Below are 25,634 nucleotides of genomic sequence, written 5' to 3' on the forward strand. Positions count from 1 at the left end.
ATAAGGACAAGAGTGTATCTATAGGTTTGTCAATAATTATAACTCCTCCTATGAAGCATCCATAACAGGTGTATACAGAGTAAATGACAGCTTGGTATCACAGTATGGCATTATATATGATTACACAGGAACCTAACCCTGCCTTATAAAGCATTTATTAACCATACACATCATTCACTGCCAAACTTAAAACTATGAAGACAAATCACTACATAATTATGATAATAATTACAAATAATGATGACTATGCTGTATTCTGTTATTCAGCATTCATTATATGTTACACCAGATACAGATGTTTCATATGGGGTACAGGTGCTGACAAATTCATATTCATCATTTACTGCTACATTACAGGGAGTTGTAAACCTGTTTTTAAGAGTTTGCATGTAAATGTTAAATGGGGAAGGCTAAAATAAAATGAGGATTCAATTCCCCGACAGAGCAACATAAAGAGCCAAGAACCACATTGGATCAAATATAAATGTTGAACACACTAACAACCGTATTTGGCCGTGACCTTTCACCTTGTTTTTGGAAGTATATTATTGAGATATATGAGCAGATAATACTCTCTGAACAGAATCAGATTTTGTGCAGTGATGTTCTCTTTGTTTCCGTCACCAGAGTGACACAACGTGCCACAAACATCACGCCACTACTTTGAGTCGGAATTCCGTCAAATGGAAACTGAAGAAGAAAGAAGAGAAACAGTTTGAATTTCAGAGTAAGAGCTACACAGTTTCTCAACATGTCTTCGTGTACATACCTGTGAATATATTCATACAGACAATGGAGTTGTCTAAATATACGAAAACTTTGCCTAAATAAAATTTAAAAAAAATACAGTCTAAAATTAGCAAATTTACAAAACAGGCATTAGATGTCAGTTTTTGGTGCTGGGTGCTATGGACACATTTCAGTCAGTACCAAAAAAAAAAAAAGATATATATATATATTATATATTATATACCGGCTAAAAAAAAAGCTGCAGTGCAATCTCCCTACAACAGAGAATCCTGTGAAATGCTTTCAGTTATAGCAGACTGTACATAACAGCGTTAAAGTCCATCAGCTCCTTTTCTACTCCAGGAAACTTGAGCAGCTCTTACTGTACGACAAACGGAGAGAACTGACTTCATTTGCCGTTGTTCACTGGAAGTGGAATAACGCTGAGTAAATGTTAATGAATGCACTTGGAGCATACTCACAGAGCCCTGTTCTCTTTCTATAAATGGCAGTAATTACCAGCCGTTCCTTCATCGACAGACACACGGCGCGGCTTTAAGATGCCTTTCTATTGTTCTTCTCTTCCACGTCTCTGCTCTCTGCTCTGTCTGCAGCCTTCCATCACTCCGACAGAAGATGTCACTGTTGTATACCAAATATCTGCTCCCTGAGGGTGGGTGTGTGTGTGTGTGTGTGTGTGTGTGTGCGTGTCTCAGATGAGAGAATGTGTTTTCATGTTCATCAGTAAGAAACAAAGCTATGTTGTATTTAAGGCGTTTGACTGTGAAGTTTTGACAATGCAGGGGGGTACAACAGACAAAAGAAAGAAATCCATTAGAATTTATCCAGCTGGGTGATCTTTAAATAAGAGATAAAGACATGAATGTAAACCCAATACAACTACATTACATTATATATTTTTTTTTATTTGATTGTTGAGCAAATAAAGATTAATTGTGTTAAAGTGCAACTTTAAGGTATGAACACTGTCCCTTTTCTTATTATCTTCATGCATTTTTTTTTAGCACCGTACTTAGTCCTAAAATCCTACAAATGACTTAAGTTTGCACGCCACGTGCAGTACACAGACTAAACATGGCCTATGAAAATATAAAAGAAAAATTATGCCAGTATTATTCCAGTGCTAAAGTATTCATTACAACAATTATGAAAATGACGCTGGGTGTTTAAGGAGTGGGAGGTGGTGCCACGCTCTGTTTTAACACACACATTGTTATCCGGCTTCACTGCACTCTACTGTACATGTTGGGGTGTTTTTTTCTTCTTCCGGTAATTACAACACCAACATATTTGGGACGTTATGATTTGATAATTATACTGGAGGTTCACTGGGAGAGAGATGATTAAAAAAAAAAAAAAGAAAGAGTCAAAATAAAAGTCACAGGGATGAAACCAAGAGGCTGAACATGAGACGCTCCGAAGATGACGCGTGAATAAAACATAAAACATTCCTCTGACCCTGTATGCATAAACAAAAACATACACGCATGCAATAAACTACTTTCACTCTTGGAATGATATTTGAGAAGAATTTTTGTTTTATGGTGGGGTAACAGATTCAACAGGCTTTATATTTCCATTACAGACAGATTTTGTGTGTGCTTTGTCTTTTGTTAAATTGCTCTGTTTTTGTATTGGAGTTTGGTTGATGGCTTTCTTCATAAACTTGACTTTAACTGAGGCTGTTCAGGGATAAGGTTAAACCAGTCTAGCGTTTGCATTGATCCACAGCAACATGGCCTGTAGGGAATATTGAGATATTGATAAAACTGGACAATATTACTGATAAATATTGATATTTTAATACAAATAAGTATATGAATTTAAGAGACAAATATTCAAATGTTGGTCACAAAACCACAGTTGTGTTCCCCACAATGACCCAAAACTGAATCAATGTTCATCTTTAAATGACACAGTGACTATAATTGTTTTAGTGTGACATGACAAGAAATACGGAATTATTATTTTCATGAATGAACCTGAGCATGAAACATGCATGATTTTCTGCTGTTGGTTTGATAAAAAGTGAGCAGCTGTTTTAGGAAATTTTAAGTGTTTTTTTTTTCCCTTTTAAATGAAGCTACTGTATATATATGAGCTGTTTTTGAAGCTTCACGTCTTCAGTAGAAAACTAAAGGGCTCGGAGCTGAGCGCCACAGACAGGGAGTCAGAAAGTACTGTGGGAAAGTCTGGGAAGGTTCTCAGTCACCCAGGTCATAGTTCTGACTGAAGGCTAGAGAAACCCAGCTGGGTAGCGTTCAGTCAGAACTGAAGAAGTCTCTCGGATGGGACCATTGAGCCCCTGGCACTATCATGTAAAAAATATATAAAAAAAAAAAAAAAATTAAATAAAAAGAGAGATCCAATCCAAACAGGAAACCGGGCACAATCCGCACCGATACAAACAACAACCACAACAAAAGTAGTTAAAAAGCGTAGCAACACCTGATATTTTTCCAGCACTCACTCCCCATCTTGCCTAAAAAAAACACATTTCTGTATGATGCAGCACATGATCAGAACTAGAAGTGTGCTCTGCTCCACGACTTATTGACAGGCAGGCCCAAGACCTGCAGCAAGCAGCGTCTACTTCTATAGCACCTTTCACAGACTCCGGTCACAAAGTGCTTCACAGTCCAAGAAATAAAATCTAATAAAATCTAGAGATAGTCTGATACCATTTTTTTTTCTTCCTGATACCAATTCTGATACCTGAACTTGTGTATGGGCCGATACCGAGTACCGATCTGATACCAGCGTGTTAAAAAATGATTTTATTATGTTTTAACAGCTGTATACTACTATCCCTGTATGGATGTGAAATGACTTCTATCACTGTTGTACGGCCTGGCACAGGTTAAACTCTTTATTAAATATGAAACAATACATGCTGTAGAACTTTCTTTTATTCTCTAGTTTGACAGTCAGTCATAACGGAAAAATAACATAAATAAACTACATTAAAGTAGATTTTCTTCTGCGCTAAATTACGTGGTATCGGATCGGTGCACAAACTCCAGTACTTTCCGATACCGATACCAGCATTTCAGGCAGTATCGGAGGCTTTTCTGATTCTGGTATCGGTCTCGGCACATCTCTAATAAAATCTAAAAGTCAGTTAAATCAATAAGATAAGCAGCAATAGAGTGGGACTATTTCCAACCAGATCAGAGTGAATATCATTTGGATGTGGCCTGAGTTTGGACCCACGGCTGGTCTCGGATACCATTAGGATCCAGGAACTCTTCCACTCTGTGGTCTCCAGGAAGTTGCCCACTTTGCCCGGTTGGGAATCCAGCCCGGGTCCTCCTTGCAAATCCTCCTAAACAGGTGGATAGTAGCAGGTCAAATGCTTGACTTATTGATACTGACTTATCTGTTTCAATGTGAGTTTCACAATAATGCATCTCCTCTATTGTCACTGTTTAGCACTGCGTGGGAGTGCTCATCAAAGCCACAAACTGTTCACCTTAAACGTATCATTTTCTAACTTACGTCCTGCATAGTTTCATTTCTTTCCAACAAAACAGACAAGGCTGCTTCCTGACCTTAAACTACGTACACACACACACACACACACACACACACACACCTACCAGCTCGCTCTCTCTCTCTCTCTCTCTCCTCCCTCCATCCGACCCTGTATTTATCAGGCTGTGTGACTTTCTAATCCCTCTCTTTAGCAGCGGTGTGTGAAAGCTAACACTCCTCCATGTGATTATGGAGGGCCCTGGGCTGCTAGTTATCTGGAGAGACCACCGCAGAGACCCCCGGCCATGCTCTTCCAAGCCAGCGCCACTTTAATTCTTCCTAATTGATCTTCACACTTTATAACTTTTTCCCTCTCTGAATCAACACAGGTAGAGCTCCGTTTGTCGTGGCTCTGTTTCTTTATTTAAATCTAACTCCTGAAACATGGAAGCAGAATTTTGTGGGGAAAAAAAACAAACTCTTATTATATTTTAAGTGTTGTGGCTCTACGGTCAGTTGGTCCTCCACTGTGGTCCAGACTGGAATATCTCAAGAACTGTTGCCTGTATTGACATGGAATTTTGTACAAATATTTATAACATGTAAAATGTCCACTTATCCCGAGGCTCTATGAATCTGCTTCATCAAGGTATTGTTACATGGACCAGAGAAAACACAAGAGAGTCTGATGGGAAATGACAACTGAGAACTGAGCTCTGAACACAAACACACACAGGCAGACTGTTACACACTGCATCTGTTTCTTGCTAGTTTACAGCTACTCTCCGTACAGTTGTACATTGGCTGTTTGGGTCAAATTAGTCTCACATAGCCAGCTCTATCTCCACGGCACTGTGGAGTAAGGTCTGGCTACACCACACATACATTCCAGGATAGGAGGAAAAACGCTCTGGTTTGTTTGCATTTTTATTTTGGCCAATGGTCTTGGGTGGCGCTAAGCTCCGGACGCAGCAACGGTGGCTCTGCAGAATAGTCTTGGAGAGGAACTTGTTCTGGTGGAACATTTACACTCCACAAAAGAAAACGCCACATACAATATTAAATGAAGTTAACTGTTGACACAATCCAGTAACGTGAGCTATTTAAATGAGCTGATACATGGTTAAACATCATTGGCTCTTACCAGTGTATCTCCATGTGTACTTCGTCCACAGTAATCCCACCAATCAGTCCCAAAACGTCCCAGTTAGAGAGGAAATGCCCTAAACATATTCTTTGTAAATCTTTACAATCATTCCCTGAAAGAACCAAGCAGGCCTGCCTTGTTGTACCATCCAAATGTTCTTCAAAACTTGGCATTTTCAGCGTGTAGCTTGCTAGCTCGAAGTTTGTTGTTTCTCAAAACGAAAGGATTTTGAGAATGGCAACACACAGAGAGCGGTAGGTGAGGGGCAAAGCCGGACATCGTGGCTCACATGCCGGATGTCAGGCTTTATCCTGGAAATGTACAGACTAGGGTCAAATTGTCAAACTGCACAGCAGATTCGAGAGTCTTTACACAGGTGAATATGAAATCCAGGGCTCTGTAAAAAGCCTTCCCGTCTGTGACATTTCCTAAGTAGACTCCCTGAGGGCAAATCCTGCCGACTGCCTCTCCATCAGTTTTGTCTCGGTGTTGTCTATGACGGCGGCTGAATTACAGACTGTTTTAAAAGTCATACTTGTCACGCAAAACAGAGCACCACCCCCCAACGTCTTGTTCACTGTGGCCATTTAGTTTCACGCTAAAATTGGAATACGGAAGGTTGTCTTTTCCAATGACTTTTGTGTATGTTTTCTACTGTTTGGACAGAGCCAGAGGAGATGACAAGTGAGGGATCTGTGTCATCAGCTGACGGCAGCTGTTATTCATCAGCACACAGCAATTATCCGATAAAGTCATTAGTAAATATATGCAAATATTTGTCATACATGTGTACTTGCGGCTTATGTAAGAATGTCGGTGGGTACCATTTATAGTATATAAGAGTGCGTATGTATACAAATGTATTTGAAATGTAAAGGAGCAGGCAGAGGAGAAAGAAAGGGCTCATTTCAGTGGCTTCCGTCTGAGCTGAGCTGCCATATGTACGGAAATGTTTCAGGTGGCAGCAGTCACCCCCGACATGTTCTCCGAGGTTACCGTGTTGGTGAGGTGTGTTTGTGTGTTTGTGTGTGAATAGAATATAGGTCGCCGACACCTTAGTCATGCCAGGTCATCTGTCAGAGAGCATCTTAATCACCGTTAATAACCACCAAGCCATCTGTCGGGATCTGTTCTCTCACTAACTGGTAGAACGAGCCTTAAAGTAGTCATGTGCAGGAGTTAAAGTGGTTTGGAACGATCCGAAACAGCGTTCCAGCACGTCCGATTAACTGGTCAATTAATCTAATCTATCTAGTTTTTATACATCAGTGTTTCACGTCAGTTTAAAATAACGGCAAATATCCATTTCAGTGTTTCTCCTGTTCATGCATCAGCACACACAGTGAGCCCATGCTAGGGGTGTTAAAAACTAATCATTGCATCGATGCATCGTGATGCGGACCTGGACGATTCTGCATCGATGCAGTGACAGACCATACTCGATTGTAGCCTAATGATGTAACTTGTTGATTTTCCAGTCGCTGCTTTCTTTTGTCTTTGCCTGTTGTCTGCTGTGTTTAGACTCTGCTACATTCAGGAAGTGTCTTTTTTAAGAACAGATACAATTAAAGGGGGAGTTCATTTTATATCAGACTGCTTGAATTTGTTGATGAAAACCATGTTTAGCAATATATAATAATATTGAGGAGGTGACGCATTGTGATATTGAATCAATTCAAATCGTGACACCAGTGAAGATTCACACCCCTAGTCCATGCACAAGGTAACTGTCTGTAATAATAATAAAAGTCAGTTGAGCATGTGTAGATCACACTGTCGGTAGCCTACCGGTTACAAACAGGCTGGGTTGTGATCGCCACGGCAATGTGCTGCTGATCCAGTGTTTTTAGCTGAGCCCAGAAGAGAATACTCGTTTAAAACGGATCGGTGATGCTGTTCTGCCCTGATCGTTCTCCATTTAGTTAGCTGCAGGTGAATGTAGCCTCGGTGTGTTTTATGTGGAGTGACTGCATCAGACTCCGTTTAAAAAATAGCCTTAGTCATACGGTAACTTAGGAGGTGCACGATCACGGAAGGCTTGTATCATGTGGACATCTCCTCACTATCTGCTAGCTGCCTGTCCCCTGAACACACTGTAAAAAAAAAAGTGGTCTCTGTAGACAGCCCAGGCTCCACAAACGGCAACAAAAACAAACTGGCCAACCTGCACCACCAAACATAACAAACAGTGTTCCAGTGTTGCAGCCAATAATCAACAAGAAGGATTTGGGGGTGGGGGTTGGTGCGTGGACGCACGGAAGGGAAGGGGACGGGATGAGGAGGAGGGAGGGGCGAGCTAGTCTCAGTTTTGTTTGACAATACTTTGAACGTCAACAAGAAGTGACATCAACCAACATCGCTCAGAGCACCTTTAAGTAGTACTCCAGAGACACAAACACCCATTTCCTGGGTGAAAGTCTCCGCTCCCTGCTTGAAAGCCCTGTGTTTTATGTCCCAGCCATCCACGCCAACCTTCATCTCTATGCGGACCAGAGCTGTCTTATACATCGGCAGTCACTATGGTGCATTCAGCAAAAAATACGTGGAATACATACAAATTACAGTGCTTTACTTTCGTAGCTTATATGTACGAATGGTTAATAAGAACAGCCTGACCATTCCTATGGAAATGGTATTGAATTTATACACTCAATATAATATAATAAATAATAAATATAATATATAAGTTCAAGTCAAGTTCATGTTTGTTGTCATATGCATATTAGTACGAAGTACCACAGTAATGAAATACAATGTGCCTTGGCACTCTCTCAGCACCAGTCAATAATAACAATTTATTATTAGGAACACCTGTAAGATTTCTTGTTAATGCAATTATCTAATCAACCAATCACATGGCAGCTGCTTCAATGCATTTACAGGTGTCGTCCAGATCTAGACAATCTCCTGAAATCCAAACTGAATGTCAGAATGGGAACGAAAGGTGATCTAAGCAACTCTGAGCGTAGCATGGTTGTTGGTTCTAGACGGACTGGTTTGAGTATTTCACAATCTGCTCAGTTACTGGGATTATTACACACAACCATTTCTAGGGTTTACAAAGAATGGTCTGAAAAAGGAAAAACATCCAGTATGCTGCAGTCCTCAAGGAAATCAATCAAGGAAATCTGTTGATGCTAGAGGTCAGAGGAGAATGGGCCGACCAGCTGATAGAAGATCAACTTTGACTCAAATAACCACTCGTTACAACCGAGGTATGCAGCAAAGCATTTGTGAAGCCACAACACGCACAACCTTGAGGCGGATGGGCTACACCAGCAGAAGACCCCACCGGGTACCACTCATCTCCACTAAAAATAGGAAAATAAGGCTACAATTTGCATGAGCTCACCAAAATTGGACAGTTGAAGACTGGAAAAATGTTGCCTGGTCTGATGAGTCTCAATTTCTGTTGAGACATTCAGATGGTAGAGTCAGAATTTGGCGTAAACAGAATGAGAACATGGATCCGTCATGCCTTGTTACCACTGTGCAGGCTGGTGGTGGTGGTGGTGTAATGGTGTGGGGGACCCATCATGCCTTGTTACCACTGGGCAGGCTGCTGGTGGTGGTGTAATGGTGTGGGGGACCCATCATGCCTTGTTACCACTGGGCAGGCTGCTGGTGGTGGTGGTGTAATGGTGTGGGGGACCCATCATGCCTTGTTACCACTGGGCAGGCTGGTGGTGGTGTAATGGTGTGGGGGCTGTTTTCTTGGCACACTTTAGGCCTCTTAGTACCAATTGGGCATCGTTTAAATGCCACAGCCTACCTGAGCATTGTTCTGACCATGTCCATCCCTTTATGACCACCATGTACCATCCTCTGATGGCTACTTCCAGCAGGATAATACACCATGTCACAAAGCTCGAAACATTTCAAATTGGTTTCTTGAACATGACAATGAGTTCACTATACTAAAATGGCCCCCACAGTCACCAGATCTCAACCCAATAGAACATCTTTGGGATGTGGTGGAACGGGAGTTTCGTGCCCTGGATGTGCATCCCACAAGTCTCCATCAACAGCAAGATGCTATCCTATCAATATGGGCCAACATTTCTAAAGAATGCTTCCAGCACCTTGTTGAATCAATGCCACAAAGAATTAAGACAATTCTGAAGGCGAAATGGGGTCAAACACGCTATTAGTAGGGTGTTCCTAATAATCCTTTAGGTGAGTGTATATTGCATTATTAGCTTGTGTTGTTGAACAGCACTTAGCTTGAGGTGGACAGACTGAGAGTTTTGGCTGTGAGTGGCACTGTTCAAGTAAATCCTCATAAGAAGAGGTCAAATCCATCCATCCATTATCTGGAAGTGCTTATCCCAGCTGACATTGGGCACCAGTTCAGCACAGGACTGACACATTGACACCATTTACACCTGGCATTAAGATGTGTCATGTATCCAGATTGAATAGATGTCATTTAACCGGATTCCATTTACACCTGGTAATAAAATGTCTTCAGTGTCCACATTGAAATCCCATGGAGAGGCCGATGATCTAAATTGTTTATAATAATAGTACTAAAAAATAATTATGAAGTCAAATTAAATTAAATAAATAAGTAAAATAAAAATAAACATATTTGTAGCACATTGAACAAACTTTTTTACTTCATTGGACTGTGTGCTCACCACTGAACATCTAATAAAGAAGCTATAACATTCAAGGGACAGCAGCCTTTTCCTAGCTTTATGAAAAGTGAAACACACTAAAATGTCTCCTCCTTATTAATCATATTTAAATTCATAGTACGGACAAAAGTAATACATGCAGCAAATAAAGAAATAATGACTACTCCACACTTTTGCGTCCTTAAGGGCACACACATTGCTTATGCAGCACTCATGTGGTTTTCATATAGATTTTATTAATTTCTATTCCTATATTGGCCAATTTGGTTTTCATGGAGTGTTTGTTTTCTTTTGTATTTTTATTCAAAGCTTCGATTATTCATACGTGTTTTCAGGTAGAACAGACCAGGGAAGAGAAAGGAAGGATTAGATAGACTGCAAATGACTTGCAACACAGCTTACTTCTTGGATCTAAGGCAGAGATTTTGGGAGCACATAAAACAATAGTTTATCAAGGGGTTTCACTAACTGCACTTTGCCTATGATCAAGCATGTTTGCATTAAGTTTATACATTTTGAGTATATCCTTTCCAAAGCAATAACACACTCATTTCAGCCAATTCTTTAATGTGATAGATTCTTATTGGTTGATTTCATGTAATGCTTTCAAACTGAAAACTCCATTTAACAATCTGGTCACATGAAGGGGTCATACAAAAATGTGATATCAATCTCATGTTCAACATCACTTCAGTACATCCAACAGTAAGTGAACGCATCACTGTTCTAAAAAGGTACATGAAGCTCGGCTTTGGATTTACCTGAAAAATCCAACTTTTAGCAAAAAAACAAACACAATCTAAATATTTGGAGCTTGGCTTGTGGCAATCTAAAGAATGCATGGTTTGTAGGAAATGGTATAAAAAGAAATCACGAGTCAGCAACATCACACTGTCATCACCATCATGCTATCATCACATCGTCACAGCCTCAATACTGACATGCTGCACTGCCCCCACTACAACCACATCATCATCATCATTTCATCTCACTGTCTTAACTTCAGCCATCACTGCCATCACGTAATCACAGCACAGCCAACAGTATCGTGTACAGGTGCCAGGTCAGCCTCATATCCACTCATTAAGGCTTTAATATGACACGTAGTGTGATAATACTACATGTTGCAAACTGCTATGCACAAACACTGACATGCATGTTGATTACTTTCTGTTTTGTACTTCAAATTTACTATTTTCCACTGTATTTTTAAGGTAGACGCGTTTTGGCCCATAACTCAATGAATGTAAATGTAATCTCAAACGCTATCAACGCAAAACTTGAGAATCAGGTTTACCATGGCAATTTGAGGCTCTGAACTTAATTTGGTGAAGATCAGCCCTTAGGGGGCGCTATAATCGAGGTAGACGCGGTTTGGCCTATAACTCAATGAATGTAAATGGAAAATTTGCAATTGCAATGTACTACAGACCTTGCAGCTCACACCTCACGATATTTCCTGATGTTTGCCTCACCGCGTCACTCTTTGGGTTCCGCTTTCGCATGCCACGCGGGTCGTCGAGGGCGACTCGTGCCAGGGAGGCTTGGACCCCGTCATAACTGCATGCAGTTCTAGTTTCCATTGTAACTAACACCCACATCCATTTTTATAAGCTGGAAAATATTTCCCATTTCTATATCTAAGCCACACTTACTCTCAAACAACTGTACAAGCATGTGTAAGAAGATCAACTAGAAGTTCTTTTTTGCATTAATGAGTACACTGTTTAAAAAGTGTATTTTGCAGGACACTGAGAGACATAACTCATTGATCCCTGATGGGGTGAACCAGGGGACAACTGCAGTGAAGCCTAAACTACAGCCCTTGACTTTGGCTAGCCTCCTGCCAGTGCTTTAATAAGATGCCTAGCGACACAGTACGGAACAGGGGATGCCAGGACACTGGTGCACTGTGCCAGCATTGCCCGGAACCACAGACGAGTGTTTGGGGAGTGTTTCTCTGACCTTTCCAACAGAGCGAAGGGGGGACTGGCATCTGCTTTAATAAGGCTGCCCACTCTTCATTCCCCATGTCATCCCCCCCCCCCACACACACACACACACACACACACACACACACACACACTCCCCAAGCTGTGGAACGGGCACTAGCATTGGAGGAGAGGTGGCAGAGGTAACAGCTGGCTGCAGCCGTGGCGGCATGGCCGTGGCATGACCACAGCTTTATTAGTGGCGTCCAGGACACCAGCTGATCCTCTCCCAGGGTCCCTGTCACACTGATGTCTTCATCACTAAGCTGAGCAGACAGGCCAGGCCTGCCAGCCAGTGGAGGTGACAACAAATCCAATTACCTCCCCTCCATGGTGCCCGCACCAGACTGGGGGGGGGGGGCAATGGACAGTGGAGGATGTTGCTAGGACAGAGGATGAGGGACATGCAAGACAGGACGGTATGAAAAGACGTGGTATTCTGTAGAGCCTTTTAATTTGGCCTCTGGGTGATAAACCTGGGTTACCGTATTTTTCACGCTGTGACACATCTGACATCAGGACAAAGAAATGTCAAAATTGACTTGCTATATTACAGGCTTTCAGCTACGTGGGCTGAAAATGTGAAATCTGACTTAAGGACTGCAATGCAGACCAGACCATGGCATCACCAAAGCCTTAGTCTCGCTTTGCCAGACCTTCCTCCACAGCGCTGCGGAGGAGGGTCTGTCTAGTCCACACAGCATTCTGGGATGGGAGAAAAATATGCTCTGGTTTATTTGCATTTCTGTAAACCAATCACAATCGTCTTGGGTGGTGCTAAGCGCTGGACGGAGACCTGGACCTGACCAGAAGCAATATTTTTGCATTTTTCCACCATTATTGCCCATTAGCTTGCTAGGCAAATGCAAAGCATTGGCTACACACACTCTCGTTGCCTTTCCATGGGCATTTTGTTCCTGCAGCACGACACCCATGGATGCAGATGATTGGCACAGACCGAGAAACAAATAGGAACATTTCTAAATGAATTACATTTGTATATAACCAAACCTGAACCTAAACGGAGCCCAAGTTTTACCCAGCAAAATGACTCAAGCTTGAACTGAAACCTGATACTGTCATGACAAAGAGCCCATGTCTATTGTTTTATACACAAGTCCAGTGTTTTAGGATATTCCAATGTGCTATTTTCCAGCATTAACTCTGCAGAAAAGAAACTCTATTACATTGGGTTGTAATAATATATTTTTTTTATTTTTCTCAAACAAAATTGACACTATTCGGACTCTGATTGACAAAGCTTGACTCTAGGTTATTCTAGACACTAGTATCAAACAAATGCATTACTATTTGAAAATCTTGAAATTCACTGCTAAGACACTGTCAAATAAAAGCATTTCCCTCCTTGAGTATCCATCAGGTGAGGATCGCTGGCCCGGAGCACAGACAGCATGGTTTGACCGTGGCCTTGAACGTGCCAAAACTTGTTTCCCCCCCATTTAGGCCCTCCTTTTTATTTCCATACCAAGCAGGGGGGACGTGAAGGTTGGTAAAACACAAACCCAATAAGCTGACACAGGCCTAGTTTTCAAATGCTGCTTTTAAACATTAACTCAATTAAATCTCCATAAACAAATTGGTTCCTACTGATGGTCTGGGACGGAACATGTTAAGTGCTGATCATCGCAGGCCAGTATTGATCTGCAATCGACACAGCTGTCCCCTTTGTGGATTAAGGTGAAGGAGAGGGGGAACTTGTCTGGCAGTGAGGATGTAGGGAGGGCCTTGAATGGAGAGAAAAGCAAAAGGAGGCAATTTGCCAAAGCAGAACTCCTCAGCCGTTATGTTTTCCCTCACTCTGTCAGTCTCCTCTTTCCACCAGAACACGGCGCTGGGTTGAAGGAGCCTCACCTTATCATCCACAGAGCTTTAGTGTCGGGAGTTTCGCCTTCAATCTGTGACTTTGGTGCCCAACCGGAGAAGATCATTCACCACTTCCTCACCTGACATCCCTCCATACAGGGATGGGATGATCGATCCATGAGTGCAAAAAAAAAGAGGGGGTAGTGTGAGGGTGTGTGTATGCTGAGAGAGTTGGAGGGGCTCTCACTTTTGAAGGTGGTTGAAGTCTTGCCAAGATATTTCATATTCATAGTTAAATATTCAGCGCGCATGGTGGACAGGGGCAATTTCTGCAGTCAGCCCGCCATTCAAAAGTGAAAGGGATGTGGCTTGTGGATGAAGGGAGCGAGAGAGATAGACATGCATGGGGCTTCATGGTAGTCAGATGAGAGGCTGCCAGCTGCTGATGGGTGACTGTTTGAGCGTGGCGCCTCAGGACATGCCCGTTGAAAGGCGATGCGATCCGATACCCCCACTTATGCGGGGCTTATATACATATGCCCCCTTATGCAGAGGAGGCCCATATCAATTGCAGAACTTCCAGTGTTTTGGTCATTATGCCAAGATGTTTGAGTGAGCGTCTTGCATGTCTGAATGGGGAATGTGGACTTACTGGGCTATGACCACTGAGAAAAGCCTCCTCTGCATAAAACCACCTTGTGGCTGCTCGGAAATGTTGTATCGCACTGTGTGGTGTGTGTCGGCAAAGCTGCAAAGTGAATAAAGTTTCGAAGAAGAAACTTTGTTTCACCACTGAAAATGTACATTTGTTGAAGGCCTGTGTCGGCTGGGCTTACTCTATGGATGTGAGAAAAATAAACAATATTACTATGCAGTATTATACAAACAGACAATGACTATATATCTGGAGTAGGAGAAGGTCTGATACGCAATAGTGTGTGTGTCTGTTCACCCTAATTACAAAAACATGTTTCCTCTCTAAATGATATCTTTCCATGCAGATACTTATGTCCAGGTTTAAAGATATATGTCTACGACATTTCTGGCTCAGCACCAATACAATGGAGTTTAGTCCTTAATCGAGACTATTACTTCTGCTGAAATGAAAATGTGCACAGCAAGATCTGTGGATTATTCTCACCAGGGCATTGTAATTTTTGTCAATGCTGTGAGCACCACAAATGAAATCCTGTTAACCTCCTTTGTATTGGATTGAAGAAAGACAATGTAGCACAAAACTAGCATAGCATAGCTCAATACCACTAGAGGTAAGGATACGTGACTTTTCTTTCCATACAGATGAGAGGGCTGGGCGCTATATTGACTTTTTATTTAATTGACATACTTTCAGATGAGATATGTGCTGAGACAATTCCGTGCCTGGGCATCTCTCTCACACACTCGGCGAACCCCGCCCCCCACTCTCCCGCTGCATCTGCCCGGCTCACCCGCTCACTACAGGGTCCAACAATAAGGATTGCCCGTTGCCCCACAGCTAGCCTATATCCACTACGCTCCACTTCCAGGGTTGCTCTGTTGCAGACGGAAACTCCGCCAGATTTCACTCATTTAGGCCGGATATCCGCAACCTTGGGCTTTCTTTGTGTTGGCATTTTAAACTCCGGTGGATTTAGGGGTTAACTGCTCCTCAAATCTCTGCAGGGTAAATCCAGACAGCTAGCTAGACTATCTGTCCAATCTGAGTTTTCTGTTGCACGACTAAAACTACTTTTGAACGTACACATGTTCCACCAAAACAAGTTCCTTCCTGAGACTATTTTGCAGCGGCAACGTTGCTCCTTACAGAGCTTAGCCAATAAATTCCAATAAACCAGAGCACGTTTTTCTCCCATCCCAGAATGCTGTGTGGACTAGACAGACCCTCCTCCACGGTGCTGTGGAGGAAGGTCTGGCAAGGCGAGACTACCCCGCAGCCAGTAAAAGTTACATTGGGCCAGGAAATACAAGCAGCCAGTTGCCCGATCGGGCCAGTGCTTGAAAAAGTGAGCAAGCGAGCAGTAAACAGTAAAGTTGACAGCTTGTACATGTACAGTGTAGGTTTCACTGTTGAGCAGGAGAGGAAAACGTGTTATTCTACTCAATCAGTTGTTGTTATAGAAAACAGCTAAAGGAATTCCCAGACATAGGCCTGTTTTTATTTAATAAATCATTTTTTATTTACATGTGTTGCAGCTGTATATTTTTTTTTAGACAGGGAAGGAAACCCTGTCTTTGCATTTTATTTTGCATTTTGCATTTTTTATTTTAATAAAAGTGCGTGTGACATCCCACATATGGCTTTGAGTTACAACTGAACATTTAGCCGACTTTGTGGAAAATACAGAGATATATATTGTGTATCACCATTCAGCTGAAAAATACTGAGGTGTGATTTTTGGTCCATATTTTAGGTGGACCAACCCTTTAATTAAGAGTCAGCGGTAAACCAGTGTTTCAGTCTACACCCATCAGAGCTCATTAACACGTTGGGTTTGTAGCTCTAAAGAGCTGCCCTTAAGGCATAACGAGGGTTGGACACATTAACATGAACAATTGTACAATACAATTTATTCTAAAAAGATGGAGCAAGAATAAATACTATATAATCTCTATTAAACTTATATTATCCATATGCTGAAACCACAAATAGTTGTTTCTAAATTTCTGTTTGTGTACAAAATAAACAAGACAGTTCAAATTAGTGAGCTTTACAGGTGTGACGTACAGGTTCACTTTTTCAGAGCCAGGCTAGATGGTTTTGTAACTTTAAAGCTACTTGAGGGGATAAATAACACATCCCTTCTTCCTGTGATTGCGCAGGTCACACCTCTTGGTTTGGAAGAGTCGGAGGGATTAAAAATGACAAGGAGACATGTCAAGTCTTATTAATCAAAGAGCTCCACCTCGCTCCGTATCAGAACCAGCTGGTCCACAGGGGGAACCGGGGCGGGAAGTATATCTGCTCCCCTCCGGCCCCAATCCAGACCCCGAAATGCTGATCCCCCTTCCCATCCTTCCCCTGACTACACGTCCAAGTGATTACACTACACCCTCCAACCCATCACTAGTACTAGTACACACACACACACACACACGCTCAGAGGGGCTAATTAAGGCTTTAATATGCAAATGAGAGCCGCAGTAAATTACACAGCTGGCAAATATGCCTGTTTTTGCCTGAAAATACATCAGGAGTGCAGCGAGGAGTGTGTTGCTGCTGTTGTTGTTGTGTTTGCAGAGAGACAGGGGATTGCCCCCCCCTCAAACCCCCATCAACTCCCTCTAAGCAACCCAAGCCCCCTCCCTCATCTGCTGGAGAGACTCATCCAGCTTTGTCCCTTTCAGAAGGTATCAGGAGGAAAAGACGACTGCACAAGTAATGTTGCATTTTAGTGAGGGACACAACGGGAGCTGTGTAGCTTTGTAAAATGAATGTTCTGTAGTCTGATAATATGTCATCAACTAGTCTGTGAAGTCCATCTTTGATTTGATAGCAGACTCTCTGAAAACAGTGCGGGAAACCTGACGTGTCACTTTCTTGCCACATTTTATTTACGTATTCAATTGTTCGAATATGGTTTTCATAAATGTATTCTGTCTTTGGGACGATTTACAGTCTGCTTCTCTTGAACACTGGTTAGGTAGATGGATCACAATGTAATTGATTTTCTTTCTTTAAAAAAATGAATAACCTTTCCTCATTTTAAAGGGTCAGTTTACCCAAAAACACTAGTAAAAAATGACAGTGTTATCTATGCATGCAGATAGCTTCAGTTTTATCTGTCCAGGGTTTGAGATATATGGCTGAGGTTTCTTCCCCGATACAATTAATTAATACATTTTTTTTGGGGCTCAAAGCATTGAAAAATTACATTTAAAAAAATTAACACAGGGGCAGCCTCTAGCTCACCCAGTTAGAGCGTTCGCCCCATGTTGGCTGAGTCCTGCAGCAGCCCGGGTTCGAATCCGACCTGCGGCCCTTTGCTGCGTGTCTGCCCCCTTTCATGTCTATCCACCGTCACTTAATAAAGGGAAAAGCCCCAAAAAATAATTCTTTAAAAAAATGAACACAAGCAGTTTATCTTTTCAGAAACAAGCATCCTGGTTCCTTGCTGGTTCTGGGTGTTCCATAGACCTCCCTGTCAACAGTTTTCAGAGTGACTTTCTGTCATGTTTTCTGGAAAATTTGTGGTTTTACAAATCTGGAGGCAACACTGGATAACAAACCTTGCAATGCATGCATCGGCCCTGTGACCCCCACCAAAAATTGCTCAATTTGCAAGTACAATATCAACTAAGAGGTGTGCTGTATCAAAAAGTAGTTTATAGACCAGAATTTTTTTAGTGTATTTTGTGCTCACAAGGTAGCCTTCATATTCTAAAATAAGATATATTAATAAACCCGAAGAAGACCAAGGGGCAGGTCATACCTAAACAACAGAATAGGGTGATTGCCGATGACCGTTCTATTTAACATTGTCAAACAGCAGCATGGTGCAACCCGTTCTCACTCCCAACTCGTCAAATACGGACGATTGGTCAGTGGCTCTCGACGTCAGATAACGGCGCAAAGAGCACCATTCAGCGTCTGTATGGAACGCACCGGGCAGAGCAGCAGCTGCGCGGCGCTGTAAGATGATGTCGTATTAAGAGCGACAATGGTAGAGAGTAGTATGTCAGACCGAAATGTCGCGTAGGGAGAATGGTTGGTGGATGGGTCAAACAACACAGGATTTTCACTCAGGAGACCGTGATTCGTGTCCCGTTCTTGTCCCGCATGTCACTGAAACGTACATTTTATAAGCCCACCCACCATCTTTTCCTATACCTGTCCCGTTCTTGTGCCGCATGTCAGTTAAACGTACGTCCCGACCCAGAGCGTCAAAAGTGACGCCAAGAGTCCCGAACAAGCGTGTTTCGATATGATGCCAATGGAGACCTTTAGTGTCAATAACAATGCCAATGGCACATGCCCAAGCGTCCGTATGTTACGCGAGGGGAGTGAGAATGTGTTGCACGGTGGCAGTCTGAAACATGTGACTGCGGTGATCATATGACCGTTACACGTGACCGTTCTTTTTAACGGTGTGAAATGGAACTCCTTAGGTTTAGGCAACAACAAAAACTTGGTAAGGGTTAGAAAAAAGAGGTTTTCTCCCACGATAATTACTACGGGCACTAGAGGTTGCCGCAACAATGCATCAATAAACACAAATATGGGTTGTTATAACTTTTTGCTTGCACAATCGACCAATTTTATCAAATTAAAAATCTAAATGGGGTAGAAATAGAGCACAAATGGTGATGATTGTTTTGGACCATCCAGTCGTTGCCTTTTCCATGACATGACTTCAATGATGATAATGATACTGTATGTTAGGTTGCAATACAGTGTGCTTTAACTATGGTTAATATAGAGTAACTCCCATGTGTCCCTTGGTCATGCATTCTGGCTGCAGTTACATTTTGTATTTGTTAGATACTGTTGACTGAAGTGTGTTTAATTACTACTAAGAGCACATCTGATTCTGGATTAAAAATTGGAAGTGAAATCTCTGTTTCTCTTCCTATTAAAGGGTGAATTTCTTTAGTTAGGTCATTAGAAATGAGTAGTTCTCCGGTGATTCACTTGGTTAAATAGTTGTCTTTCCTTTATGCTTTCTGAACTCTGTGAGCTGTATTGTGTGCTGTGGTTCCAGTAGGTGACTGACTGATCTGGGAGCAGTGTGAACCCTGCCCCCCCGCCCCCCGCCCCTCCTTTCTCGGAGCCGTTCCCCACTGTCCTCTGAGGCGTTGCTGGGAGGCTTGTTCTGCCTGGTTGCTGTTGTCTGCCTACGCACTCTATTCCCCAGAGCACCAGTGTCATCATGATGCAACTGAAACCTGAGTGCCGACTACATGCATGGTCAGGCCGTCCTGTCACCTGGTCACCCTACTGGGACTGACCGTGACAGGAAGGGTGCCCGAAAACATACCCAGAGACCTCTTTGTTTCACGCTGTTCCTAAAATAAGACTCCACACTCCTTCAAATGGTTCCCTCTGTGCGGTACATTTCCCAGAGCAATTTCTCCACAGACCCCTACAAACACATGTATCTGTTCTCGGATCACTGCCGTACCTCTCACATTCACAGAAATGTGATCTAAAGACAGTAAACTAAACTGTGGCGTGAACAGTCAAGGTTGTTAGATGAAATAAAGAATAGCCACAGCAGATCTTTTCATGGATATGAACAGATATCAGCCAATCTGGTTTCCATCGCCATGTTTCATTATGGCTATATATTCAACTCTTATGTGGAAAAGTACTAAAGAGTACACATCAAAAACAATGTTGCATCCATTTTGGGGGTTGACAGTAGTCTCGCATTGTCAGACCTTCCTCCACAGCACTGTGGAGGAAGGTCTGGTTAGTCTACACAGCATTCCTGGATAGGAGAAAAACGTGCTCTGGTTTATTGGCATTTCTTTAAACCAATCTCAATCGTCTTTGCCGGTGCTAAGCGGCGGACAGAGTCACGGTGCCTCTGCTAAATAGTCTCATGAAGGAACTTGTCTTGGTGGAACGTGTACGTTCAAAAGTAGTTTTAGTCGTGCAACAGAAAACTCAGATTGGACAGATAGTCTAGCTAGCTGTCTGGATTTACCCTGCAGAGATCTGAGGAGCAGTTAACCATAGTCCTCTTAAATCCACCCGAGTTTAGAATTACAACACAAAGGAAGCGGAAAGTAACGGACATCGATAAAAGAAGTATTTCACCCTTGGGATGCATCGATCCAACTTTTTCTGTCCCAATACCGATTCGGATATCTGGAGTTTGGGTATCAGCGATAACGAGTAGTGATCCGATACCAATGTTTAATTAAAAAGCTGTGTGGAAATGACAGGGATCATTCTTTCATGAGTAAGGCAACATCAGGCTTGATTTAAATACTGCTTTCCTAACTTTGTAAAACAAAATGTAACAAAGAATTTTGCCTGTAACAAACACACTATCTATTTATTAGTGTCTTGATGCGTGAATCGGCTCTTCATCTGAATCCGCATGTTCACTTTAAAATCATCCACCCTCCACCCACCTGAATGAATTCTTTTTCTCTGATTTGGAGACCCACATGGACACTTCACTGCCCCTCTACAGTCCCTGTAGGCTACATTGACTTTTTAAATGATGTTTTGTAGTGATGTATGAGTGTTTTACTTTACTGATTAGAGAGGCTGCTTTCAGTGAATGACTAAAAACTCATTCTATAACTAGTTATAAACTTCAGGAAACAGGACTAAATATTTAGCTTCTGAAACAATAACAATAACAATAATACAAATAATAATAATGAAGTTATCTTGCTCTTCCTTATAGCTCCTCTGGCGAGCCTCTTGAGTACTTAAAGGAAACAGGAACTTGGGGTTCAATGGGGGTCCACAGCTGCCCCTGGGCCCCAAAGTTGGTTAGTCCAGCCCTGCTCCTGGGAGCAACTGTCCTGACACGATGACTGGTTGTTGTTTTTAAGACACAGTTTCATTAAAGTAAAGAAACTAGATACTACTACTTCAGTAATGTGAATGAAACAGAGTTTGAAACATGGTTTAAAAAATGTTTAAAGGCATCAAAGTCAGGCACTTTGAGGGGGATTTCTGTGTCATTTACACTCAGTGGCCACTTTATGTTACACCTGCACAATATAATGCAATCCAATACATGTGATGTGCCATAAAGTCTACTACTATCTTTTTTTAGTCATACAGGCGTTGATTTATTTACATGTTTTAGCATTGATGTCATAGTTAGTGATGTGTTATACGGGACTGCATTATATTCAGAGGTGTTACTAATAGTCTGACCCCCTCATGTATGCAAATAGGAAGGACAAAAAACCAGAAACACCTCTCAATATACAGTAATGTAGTACAAACACCACCTTTGACTATGACCTCAGTAATAAACATATACTTGCATTTACACATTTCTGACAACAAAACGCCACATTATAAACTTAATAACGGTGGAATCTGTGGAAGAGCTGTTGAATTGAATGGCAATAGATTGTACAGGTGTACCTAATACAGTGGCCTCCGAGTGTATGTAAAGGCTTTATTTAACAAAATACAAGTAGAGTTTGTAAAAAAATAACCCTTTAAGCATTAAACTACTTTGTTGTCCTTTTGGCTTGCTCTCAGAGAACCATATGCTCCATCCGTCCCCCCCCACCCCCTTCACAAAAACAAACTACTGAACCCCACACACACACACACACACACACACACACACACACACACACACACACACACACACACACACACACACACACACACACACACTCCATGCTGCTGTAATTATCACTCAGTGAGACAGCTCTCTAACAGCTACACCTCGCTGACATGCGACATTCAGGAGAGGACACTCTCCAGCGTTATCACTCAACTCCTCTGCTGTGGAACAGCTGACAGGACGCTCACGTCGGCTTAATCCAAAGCCAAATATTTAAGCATCAAACAGGTAAACAGGCTGCCGAGGCTCCGTCGGCCGACCCGCGATTAAGAGAGCGCCGGGCAGGGGAACTGCAAGTTTACTGCATTAGCTGGGCTGACAGAGTCCCCACGATAAGGATGTAACAGCTCCACCGTGCAATGGCTACAGACAGAACTTGCCCCTCAGAAATACTGTTTTCCACTAGGGCCAGGGTGCATGAATATTTTAGATGGGTAAATAATTAATAATTAACAGCAAACAGGCCAGTGATCAAATGGAGCAGTGTGGCAACAGACATGAAAAATCTGACTCTTGTAAACAAAGACAAGAGGACCCAGATTTCCTCCCCTCTTGCCACCTTCTTTTCTCGCCTTTTAAATATGCGCATCTTCAATCACCCCCACACCCCCCACATCGTGGTGAAACCACACACATGCAGAAGGCACATGTATGAACACACAAACTCCATATCAGTGACTCTGTCAAACACACACAACGTGCTGCCATAACCCCTCCGTCACTCACTCACATTCACACCCACACTTATTTTCCTTCAGAAGAATGAGATTTTCACGTATTCCTTGGCGACCCGGGGAATGTGACTGAGCGAGAACACTTGATCTGGCCACCCGCTGTTTTCTGATGGAAAGATTTGCTTTTTAATACAATCGTCACTCCTCCCACCTGGATATGCCACGCCAAGACAAATCCCAGCTGTGTGACTCCAAAACCTGACAGAGCTTAAAAATTCCCTTATTACCATTCCCCTAAAATATCCAGCCACACTAACTCCAACAATGGTGGGAATGCTAATCACGTCTTTCGGCGGCTTAGAGGAGCATGAAAACAGAGCCGCCAATATGGAGGCTCTGGTGTGTGAGGAAGAAGAAAAAGACGAAGAAGTCCCAGCTTTAATGACACACATTCACAGAAGCATCATGGCTCTTAAAAAAAGCTGCTTCTCCAAAATCTGGCGCATCTTGCCGCTTGACTTTCGCCAGAGGAGACATTTCATAAAAATCAGACTTAATCGTGTAAACAACACACAGACAAACAGAAAACCACTGCAAACAAAAATAAAACAACTCTGGAAGCTGTGCACGGATTGCCTTCAGAGTTAATTTTAAAGTAAGCATTCCGTTCCTTGGAGATTTTAATTAATGCTTTAATATGCAAATAAGTTAGCAGAGATAAAATCATGACAAACAGATGGCAAGTGTGGGTAATTATTTTGTGAATCCAGCAGGGGCATGTATTAAAGTTATGGCATCGTTTTCCTCGGGCCTCTGCAGCCATGGATGGTAGAGGGGGGAAAACAAGAGACACAAATGACTTACTGGTGTCTCCAAATGACAAATGTGACCACAGTGAGCCTGAATTCATCACACAATACAAGACGTTAAGGATAAGTAATCCTCAGTCACCAGTAGCCCTTCATTCTAAATTAGGACAGGAATTTAAATGAAAGCACCAATAGTTTATAATTGAAATTCCTACAGAGCTGAAAAAACAAAGTGTATCCATTTTACTATGGTATGTACTGTTTACACCAGGCAGGGTGGAGGTCAATGAACAGCCGAGGAGCAGCAGAAATCACAATTCATAACCCCAGGTCATGTTTTTATGCCTTAAATAATCCTGCTGACAAAACAATCTCACCACACGGTCCAAACCAGTGTTTTCCCTCGGTTTATGGAAGACTTAGGTGCGCAGATTTGGCGGAGGGGTTGAGGGGTCCTTCCTAAAGAAAATGTTATGTTTTTAAATAAAAGAAATGTGCGATTTGAATGTGTTATAATCATCATATCGGTGTCTTAAACATTGGAAAAGCAAGAGCAGATAATAAATTAATAACACTCAAAAAACGTAACGACAAAACTTGCTTATGAAGTCCACTGGGGACCAACTACAACCATTAAATCTGAATAGTCTTTCATTTCGTTTGATGCTTTTTCAATGTTTTTGGTGCTCGGGTGCTACACCTAAAGGCGCTGACACACCAACCCGATTATCGGCCATCGGACAATCTGAGGAGCCGTCAGCCTTCATTTGGGCCGATTTGACTTGTTGAATCGGCCAGTGGGCAGTCGGACTCAATGACCAATCTGATTGGTGGAGAGCTAACCCGGAAATGATGAGCAGGATGAGTGTGACGAACGCCTCTCAAAATCTGACGAAAATCTTTCAAACTGACCTTTGTTGATCTGAAATGAAGATTCAGCAGCTGCATGGCCTATTTCTCTCTTCAAATGTTTTCAGAAACACGTTTCGGTGAACTATTTTCATAAAATACGAGATCGTATGCTGAACGAGCCACCATTATGGTCTGTTTTGAAATCCGGGAGTAGCCAGACCCACGTGACGCGTTCGTCCAATCAGCTGCCGGTTTTAATTTTTTTGGGCGACAATACAGATTAGCGCCATCTGCTGTTATGGAGACGTATTACGTCTCGTGCATGCGCAGAACATACGCTCAAGTCGGCGTCTCTTCGGGGTGTTCTGAGGCACTTTTTGGACCAACACGGGGAGGCTGATCAGTCCGACTGCCTTTTCTGCCGACGGTCGACCGTCGGGTTGGTGTGTCAGAGCCTTAAGACTTATAATGGCAGGGAAAACCCTGCAAACTGCTCTGGAGCTTTCAGTTCTATCACACTGCACACACAGATGCAGGTGAAGTGGTCATGGATGTCGTAGATGTTCAAATGTCCATTTTTCGGAGTCTTTCAAGGACTTCCCCTCCATGCTGGTTTTCAAAGTTGAGATTGGAAGTTCATTCTTAACCTTCAAAACAACATCTATGATTTTGGCCATGGTTAGGAGGCACAGTGGGTTGTCCACTAATGCAGGGTTGGTAGTTCTATCACTGGCTCCTCCTGTCTTCACACGTGTCTATAAGCAAGACACTCCAAAGCGTTGGCCAGATCTGTGTGTGTGTGTGTGTGTGTGTGTGTGTGTGAAAAAGAATGAAAGGAAAATTGCAAAAGCGTTTAGTCCGTTTGTCCGTATGAATGATATATAAGTGCAGTCCATTTGCCGTTTGTGATAAATAGTTTACCCATTCCCTGACAACTGGGCAAACTAATGAAGATTGTATGATATGATGGAAAGCTCCACAACAGCTACCAATAATCTTTTGGTGATCACTGTGTCCACTGTGGCTTCATTATATTGTTGATAGCTAACTGCAATACAAGACAGCATGTCTAAGATCATGGAACTAACCAGTACCCGACATTTCAGCTCTGTCTACATCATTGTATAACGGCTAACATTGTCTGAGAACATGCCAAACTTGTGCAGTGTCCAGTGAAACAGACAGTGGCGTCTTATGGCTGGC

The 25,634-nt window shown here is 42.4% G+C and overlaps 1 protein-coding gene across 3 annotated transcripts in view; it reads right to left on the reverse strand.

Moving 5' to 3' along the window:
- Positions 1-25,634, reverse strand: part of si:dkey-288a3.2 (protein phosphatase 1 regulatory subunit 37) — a 91,101-nt gene that overhangs the window by 25,546 nt on the left and 39,921 nt on the right. The window lies entirely within an intron of this gene.

This window comes from Sander lucioperca, chromosome 18, assembly GCF_008315115.2.
Source record: "Sander lucioperca isolate FBNREF2018 chromosome 18, SLUC_FBN_1.2, whole genome shotgun sequence".
NCBI lineage: Eukaryota > Metazoa > Chordata > Actinopteri > Perciformes > Percidae > Sander > Sander lucioperca.